Source organism: Callorhinus ursinus, unplaced genomic scaffold, assembly GCF_003265705.2.
Source record: "Callorhinus ursinus isolate GAN/ISIS: 27379988/994484 unplaced genomic scaffold, GSC_fseal_2.0 scaffold24, whole genome shotgun sequence".
Taxonomy (NCBI): domain Eukaryota; kingdom Metazoa; phylum Chordata; class Mammalia; order Carnivora; family Otariidae; genus Callorhinus; species Callorhinus ursinus.
This window is the reverse complement of record NW_027397086.1, coordinates 5053132-5061863: the sequence shown is the minus strand read 5'-3', so window position 1 is coordinate 5061863 and position 8732 is coordinate 5053132. Positions and strand designations below refer to the sequence as shown.

At 45.4% G+C, this 8732-nt stretch overlaps 1 long non-coding RNA gene and 1 other non-coding gene across 2 annotated transcripts; one reads left to right on the top strand and one right to left on the bottom strand.

Annotated features, from left to right (window-relative positions):
- Positions 1 to 467: 467 nt before the first annotated feature.
- On the top strand, positions 468 to 574 carry LOC112836801 (U6 spliceosomal RNA). The gene has a single exon (XR_003211569.1). It is a non-coding gene; the product is annotated as a U6 spliceosomal RNA (small nuclear RNA).
- Positions 575 to 2737: 2163 nt separating this feature from the next.
- Positions 2738 to 4975, bottom strand: LOC141369950 (uncharacterized). Its single transcript, XR_012373559.1, has 2 exons — positions 4896 to 4975; positions 2738 to 3075 (listed from the first exon to the last, which is right to left on the bottom strand). It is a non-coding gene; the product is annotated as an uncharacterized lncRNA (long non-coding RNA).
- Positions 4976 to 8732: the final 3757 nt, after the last annotated feature.

Below are 8732 nucleotides of genomic sequence, written 5' to 3'. Positions count from 1 at the left end.
TTTCTCCAGAGAAGTATACAAAGGCACAATAAGCCCATGAAAAGATGCTCAACAACATTGGTCAGCAGGGAAATGTAAATCAAAACCACAGATTACACCCACTAGGCCGGCTACCATAAAAAAAGACAAAAACAAATGTTGGCAAGGATGTGGAGGGATTGGGACTCTTCTGTTTTGCTGGTGGGGAAGTGAAATGGTGCAGCCACTGCAGAAGCGTTTGGCAATTCCTCAAAAAATTAAACGCAGAGTTACCATATGACCCAGCAATTTCACTTCTAGGTGTATAGCCAAGAGATTTGAAAACATATGGTGTCCACACGAAACTTGTAGGTGCCAGTGTTCATGGCAGCATTATTTATAACAGCTAAGAAGTAGCCAAGCGTCCATTAACAGATGACTGGATCAACAAAATGTGGTATGTCCATGCAATGAAATATTATTCAGCAATTTTTAAAAAAATACCAATAGTGCTTGTTTCAGCGGCATGTATACTAAAATTGGAACAATACAGGGAAGATTAGCATGGTCCTTGCACATGGATGACATGCAAATCCATGAAGCATTAAAATAAAAAATAGTACCAATATATGTGACAACTTGGATGAAACTTGAAAGCCTTATGCTAAGTGAAAGAAATCCGACACAAAAGGCCACGTAGTGTATGAGTCCATTTATGTGAAATGTCTAGAACAGGCATGTTCAAAGAGACAGGAAGTAGATTAATAGTTTCCAGAAGCTCGAAGAAGGAAAGGATGGGGAGTGATCGCTAATGACATGGGGTTTCTTTTTGGGGTGATGAAAGTGTTCTGGAATGAGATAGTGGTGATAGTTGCACAATTTTATGAATGTGCTGAAAACAACCGAATTGTACACTTTAAAAGTGTACTTAAAAAAAAAAAAAGGATGATGCTTATAGTATGCAAATTATATCTCCATTAAAAAAAACTCCAATGGCCCCCATGACTTTTCACCATCTAACACTTGCTTATACTTCTAACCCTACCTCTTGCTAGTCCTTCCATTGAACCCTTTGCTCAGAGAGGCAGAGACGCTAGGAGTGATTTTTTTTTAAGACTTTATTTATTTATTTGAGAGAGAGAGAGAGCTTGAGTAGGGGAGGGCAGGGGAGGGACAGAGGGAGAGGGAGAAGCATGACCTGAGCCCAAGGCAGATGCATAACCCACTGAGCCACCCAGGCGCCCCAAGAGTGACTTTTTTCAGGAAAGGATTTCACTCTGGGATTTGACCTTAGACTGCAGGTGTGGGTGAGCAGTTTTCCTGAGTCTGTGGCCGGCATCCTCATGGGAGCCAGAAAAGTGCCTGAGTAACCTGGTAGCTGCTTCATCTCCGCCCTTCTAACTTCACAGAAAGTTCTGGAGGAGCCGGCCTTGTCCCGGAGAATGCAGGGAAGGGCATCCTGAGAAACACAGCTCCAGCTTAGCTAAGCCAGCCGGCACGAAGCCACCCAGCTCTCTTCTCAGCCACTCATCTGTACTCAGCCTTCAAATCTCAACTGCCAGCACATAGTGTCTCCAACCCTTCCTCCAGACTTAGGCAGGACCCTGCTCCGAACGCCATTCCATCAGGGATATGAATCCTTATGTGACCGTTTTCCCAGGACGGCAGTAAAATGGCTGGAGCAATGGACACCTTTTCCTGTTCTGACAAAGGTGTTCGTTCGTAGCCTGTCACAGGGCTGGCTGCGCTTCTTTTTCCTCTCAAGGCAGGGTGGTACTTGACTGCTCAGCTGTGTTCCTTTCCGGACAGTGGCACCCATTGGCAGGGACCACATCGGGACAACTCAGTGTGGGGTCCCCAGCATTTGATATAGGGCCTAGCATACAGCAGACACTTAATGTTCATAAAACAAAGGAGTAAATAAATACCTAGGAGATGAGCCAGGAGCAGCAGAAAGATGGATGAGCTGGGGGCTTTAGGCAGATAGAAGAGGCAGCTCGGCAGGGTAGTTCAGAACAGTTTTCAGAGCCAGGCTTCTATCTCCATCACCTACCAGCTGTGTGATCTTCACCTCTCTGTGCCTCAATTTGTTCACCTTTGAAAAAGAGGTAAGAAGGGGTGCCTGGGTGGCTCAGTTGGTTAAGCGTCTGCCATCAGCTCAGGTCATGATCCCGGGGTCCTGAGATCAAGTCCCACATCCGGCTCCCTGATCAATTGTGGAGATCCTGCTTCTCCCTCTCCCTCTGCTGCTCCCCCTGCTTGTACTCACTCTCTCTCTCTGTGTCAAATACATAAAACCTTCTTTAAAAATAAATTTAGAAAATAAAAAAGACATAAGAATAGCACCTCCTTCAAGGGGTTAGTAGAATTCATCAGGCTCATATTTGCAAAATACTTAGCAGTATGTAAGTGCTTGTTGATAGATCAGTAGATAAAATGAAAGAAAGATCAATCATCCTGTTTCTCTTTCAAAACCAGGGTGAAAGGCAATCCCTCCAGAGAAGCCACTGCTGGGGGTCCCCATTTGAGTAGCTGGAAGGCAGTGTGGCACATCTACTGTAAAAATATGTAGGTTTAAGAGCACCAAGACAAATGCCTGCACTGGTGAGACAGTCTAGACTAGAGGGGAGTGCATTAGCATACTGTTAGTTAAGGAATTATAGCGCTTAGGGTACCAGTTTCTGCACAATAAAATGATTTTTAAAAAACAACATTTTAAAAAGCTGATTAAAACGTAATGCTCCGTTTAGTTACTGCCACAAAATGTTTCGTTCGCAAATTATAGCCTAGCGGATTTAATTTACTTTCTGCTGACACCCATATTAGATGTGATGGACCGGGCAGGCTCAGCAAGGCTGCAGGCTCCCGAGAGGCGGCAACATAGGGATGTGAGCTTGTGGCCTCCACCGCTGAGCGTTTTTGGAGGAGGTGGCATGACTGGGTCTCCTCCCCACCCCCAGGGACCTGAGGGTCTCCCAGAGGCTGCACACAGTGGTCTTCCCCATGGAGAACCTGGGGCTTGGCAGAACACCGTGTGCTGAGAAGAGAGTTTGAAAACTGGTGCTCCGACGACCAAGTTCAGCCAACTGATGGTTAACCGGGCTCACATTGTGATTTCTGGGGGAAAAAAAAAGAAAAAAGAAAAGGCCAACATTTACAAATCAGGAGATCGCACCTAAAAATCTGGTTGTTTTGCTACTGAAATGGGAGGAACTAGCAATAATGGACTGGTGTTGTCATGGCAACAAAAGGCTGGCCTTTGAGAGGTCACGTGCTTTCCAGTTTCTCACAATCCCTGCCATTCCCTACTGCCTCCCTGGCCTCCAAGCCCAAGTGAGGGGCCTCCTTTCTGCTCCCACAGCCCTCAGCTCCCTCCCTGGACTGAAACTGCCTTTTTACCTCTCTTTTCCTGCTGTACTACAAACTCTCTTGAGGGCAGGTACAGTGACTGTTTCATTCACCCTACATCCTGTAGGCTGGCTTGGGGCCTGGAATACTGCAGGCCCTCCAAAAACATTTACTAATCGTATTGGTTTCCTTTTGCTGCCACCACAAATTACTGTGAATGTAACAGCTTACACAACACAAATTTATTATTTTACAGTTCTGTAGAGCCATCCTGTAGAGAACGGGTATAGGTCAAAAGTCTGACGTGGATCTTGCCCTTCCTAGAGAAGTTCAAGGGGAGAATCCATTTCCTTGCTCACTCGGGTTGTTGGTGGGATTCAATTCCTGGCAGGTTATGGGACTGACTGTTTCCTTGATGGCTGTCAGCCAAGGACCATTTCTAGTTTCTGGAGGCCACCCACATTCCTTGGCTTGTGGCTGCCTTCCCCCATCTTCAAAACTAGCAAAAGCAGTTTGAGGCCCCTCTAAATGCTGCAAATCTCTCCTTTTTCTTCCATCTCATCTCAGACCCAAGCAGGAAAGGTTTTTCGCTTTTAAGGGCGCATGTGATTAAATCAGGTCCACCCAGATAATTCAGGATAATCTTCCTACCTCTGGGTCTTCAACCTTAAATCACATCTGCAAAGTTCCTTTTTCCATGTAAGGTAACATATTCACAGGTTCTGAGGATTTGGACATAGATATCTTTAGGGAGCTATTATTCTTCCTACTATACTAATGAATGAAAGCTATTGACAAATCAGCAGGATGGAGAACAAGCATGGGTGAGGGCAGGCCACCCACAGCTAGAGAGGTGTATCTGGCAAGGTGTCTGCCACCTGCTGCCAGGAAGGTGGAGAAGCTGAGTTGGTGGTCCACAGGGAGGGGGGTCCTACAGGAGGCAGGAGGGAGCTGGAAAGGAAGACTTCTCCATCAAGGGAAGGGTTAGGGTAGAACACTTTGGGGCCAGTGAGGATGCTGGGTGGGGAAGAATTAAAATCCCAGGCAGAAGGGCAGGGGTGTGGGTTTGATCTCCCTTGGACTAGAAATTGATCTTCCCAGTTATAAACCGGATTTCAGCTAGCCTCCTGACCCTTTAAATACAAATATGATCGGCGGAGAAAGCACCACCTCTTCTCCTGAGGAGAGCTCAGTGTGCCACCAAGATGCCTGCAAGTAGCCAGGGTATACCTCTAACTAGTAACCTCTGGATCGAAGTGCCAGCTTATGCTGAATTTATTCTCTTTCTGTCCCTGGACCTCACTGTCTCTAGAGGAACTTGACGCTTCCTTTGATGTACACACACAACACAGACACACACACACACACACACACACACACACACACACCCCACTCCTGCAGGGCCTCTGTGTGTATAACAGCCTTTATTGAAAGACCAGGATGCCAGAGGGTGGGTGAACATCACAAGCATCCAAGCCAAAAGCTCCTTAAATGCATATATTAAATATCCTTTATCTTAAGTGAACTTTCATGCTTCCTGCATCAGAGATTTCTCACCAGCCATGCCACAGATCCCCCTGGGATCTCACCATCTTGCTGGCTTCTCTAGTCTTTCATTCTTGCTCTTCACCCCCTCTCCCGATGGGCCCCTCCAAATTCTTCTCGTTCTAGGATACAGAGTAATGACAATATATTGAGTGCTTGGCCTTAATTCTTCACCCCTCCCTTACAGTTTTACCAGGTGACTCTGCAGTTGCCCTCGCTAGAAGGGGAGTGTACTTTCCTTCCCCTTGACTGTGGGCTCAGCCACATGACTTGCTATGGCCCGTGGGATGTGAAAGTAGAGGATAGAAGCAAAAACGAGAAATGTGCTCGCACAGTGCAACTTGATCTCTTGCACCTCTGTATTTCCTGAGAAGAGTTTCCCCTGGGTCGCTCTTCTCCCTTCGGCCAGGTGCAGAATGAAAACACATGGGCAGACCTGAGCCCAACCTGTAATGAGGAGCCAAACCCAGAGGGACCCACAGCTTGAAGCAGAGTTGCCCACTTGAGCTCAGCTTAAATCAGCCACCCCACTGTTGACTTCGGACACACGAGTGAGAATAAATAATTGTTGTTTTAAGGTACTGAGTTTTGGGGTGAATCATTTTTGCAATAATAGCAGACCAATACAGTAATTAGTGCTGGAGGTTGGGGGCAGGGAGGTTACCAACACAAAAACCTCAACTCCGAGGCGTTGAGTTTGGGACCAGGAATAAGCAGCAGGGAAAGGTTTACAGGGGGCTTGAAGGTGGTGGGGAAAGGGCCGTAGGGGGCAAGAGAAGACACCCTGTGTTAAGCAGAGAGAAACAGCTCATAAAACGGTTGTGCATGACGATGCAAATAGCAGCAAATTTGTCTAATGAACTTTTAGAGTTGGGGGAAGACATCTAGGGGCAAAATGTTGAAAATATGATTTTCTTGCTACTAGATAAGTGTGAAAAGGTACTACTACAAGAAAGAGACACCCAGCAGCCTGTGGTGCATCCATATAGTGAGATACCACTTAGCAAAAAAAAGGAATAAACTGCTGAAGGCACAGCAACCTGGGTTAATCTCAAATGCATTATGCCAAGTGAAGGAAGCCAGATCTAAAAGGCTGCATACGCTATTACATATGATTCCATTCTGGAAAAGGCCAAACTATAGGGATAGAAAACAGATTGGTGGGCGCCTGGGTGGCTCAGTCGTTAAGCGTCTGCCTTCTGCTCAGGTCATGATCCCAGGGTCCTGGGATGGAGTCCCACATCAGGCTCCCTGCTGGGCAGGAAGTCTGCTTCTCCCTCTCCCACTCCCCCCGGCTTGTGTTCCTTCTCTTGCTGTGTCTCTCTCTGTCAAATAAATAAATAAAATCTTTAAAAAAAAAGAAAAAGAAAACAGATTGGTGGTTGCCAGGGGTAAGGGGCCGGCTACGAAGGGGCGCCAAGGAATTTCTCCAGCTGCTGGAACTGTTCTGCATCTTGATCTTGGCAGTAGTTACATTACTGTATGCATTTGTCAAAAATCGTAAAGTGAGGGGCACCTGCCTGGCTCAGTCAGTAGAGGATGCAACTCTTGATCTCGAGGTCGTGTCATGAATTTGAGCCCTACGTTGGGCATGGAGCCTACTTAAAATTAAATTTAAAAAATTTTTTTAATCATCAAGCCATATTCCAAAAAGGATAAATTTAACTATAAGTTGTACCTTCATTTACAAATGAAAAGATAGGGACGTCTGGGTGGCTCAGTCCCTTAAGCATCTGCCTTTGGCTCAGGTCATGATCCCAGGGTCCTGGGATGGAGTCCTGCATCGGGCTCCTTGCTCAGCGGGGAGCCTGCTTCTCCCTCTCCTTCTGCCTGCTGCTTCCCCTGATCATACTCTCTCTCTTTCTGACAAATTAATAAATAAATGAAATCTTTTATTTTATTTTATTTATTTATTTATTTGACAGAGAGAGACACAGCAAGAGAGGGAACACAAGCAGGGGGAGCAGGAGAGGGAGAAGCAGGCTTCCTGCCAAGCAGGTAAACCAATGCGGGGCTCGATCCCAGGACCCTGGGATCATGACCTGAGCCAAAGGCAGACGCTTAATGACTGAGCCACCCAGGCGCCTCAATAAATGAAATCTTTAAGAAATAAAAAAATAAAAATAAAAATGGGACGATATATCTGCACTAGTCATGGTAACGTAGGTTCTGCTAACATAATACCCAACTCCAAAGTCTCAAAAGCTTACAGCTTTCAAAACATATCTCTTTATTTTTTTTTTAAGATTTATTTATTATTTATTTTGAGAGAGTGAGGATGAGACAGAGAGAGAGAGAGAGAGAGAGAGTACATGAGAGGGGGGAGGGTCAGAGGGAGGAGCAGACTCCCTGCTGAGCAGGGAGTCCGATGTGGGACTCGATCCCGGGACTCCAGGATCATGACCTGAGCCGAAGGCAGTCGCTTAACCAACTGAGCCACCCAGGCGCCCCAAAACATATCTCTTTATTACTCTCTGTTTTTATCTCTGGTCAGCCTGGGGCTCTGCTTCATGTTACACTGAAGGACTCTAGGGCTAATTTTGATGGGCCAGCCACCTTCTGGAGCATCGCTGGTCTCTGTGGCAGAGAGAAAGAGGAAAGAGGAAAATCATGCCCCAGCACTTAAAGCTCCCACCTGGAAGTGACACATGGCACTTCAGTTCCTTTTTCTTGCTGGTCAAAGAAAGTTGCATGGTCATATCTATGTTCAAGGACAGGCTTACCATACACCCAGGAGAAAGTCTGCAAATATTTGGTAGATGGCACTAATGAATTCCACAGTCTCCCCTGATGGTGAATTTGTCAATTCCTTTTTGTACTACCATGAATTTTTTCTCTAGACTATCATTTGAAGCTATAACATTATGTGGATACAATTTAGAATTATTATGTACTTCTGGTAAGCTGAAGTCTTCTCATTATAAAATAGCTTCATTTTATTAGTCATCTTTTGCTAAGTTAGGCAAAAAGATAGCATGATGGCATGAATCACACACTCACTCTTAAAGTTACCCACCTGGAAATGACACTTTTCATATGACTTGAGTCAAAGAAAGTCACATGACCACACCTAACTTCAAAATGTCTTACATCACAATAAGGGTTACAACAATAAGGGTTACATTCCACACTCAGGTTCCATGTCCTTTGTGGGTGATGGGTAGCACTACCCATTCTTCCTTCTGTATCTTCATTCAAGGACCCAGGCCACAGCATGCCCATCTGGGACATAATCTTGTGACAGAGGCAAGGAACAAGGGTTCATAAAGCTCTACTCAGGAGTGCACACACAACTTCCATTCACATTTCAATGACCAAGCCTGAAGTCCATGGGGTGGGAAATACAGGCCTCTTACAGGGAGGGGCTGTAAATTATTGAAAACAATACTGCAGCCCATAACACTATTTTTGGCAATGCCTTTGCCTTAAAGTCTATTTTGTCCAAAGTTAATAACCAACAGACTCAGCATGAAATCTTTTACCGTTCTTTTAATTCAAATTTTCCATCTTTTTGTTTCAAATAGTATATACCTTAATGTTTTATTTATTTATTTATTTTCCATGATTTCCCATCTCAAGTTTTTTTTTTTTAAGATTTTATTTATTTATTTGACAGAGAGAGAGAGACACAGCGAGAGAGGGAACACAAGCAGGGGGAGCAGGAGAGGGAGAAGCAGGCTTCCTGCCAAGCAGGGAACCCGATGCGGGGCTCGATCCCAGGAACCCGGCATCATGACCTGAACTGAAGGCAGACGCTTAACGACTGAGCCACCAGGTGCCCCATCCCATCTCAAGTTTTTAATGAAACAAGGAACTAAAGACATTTATGGAACAATCTGTGAGCAGAATCCTTCCAGACATTTGCAGACTTTTTCCTCAGT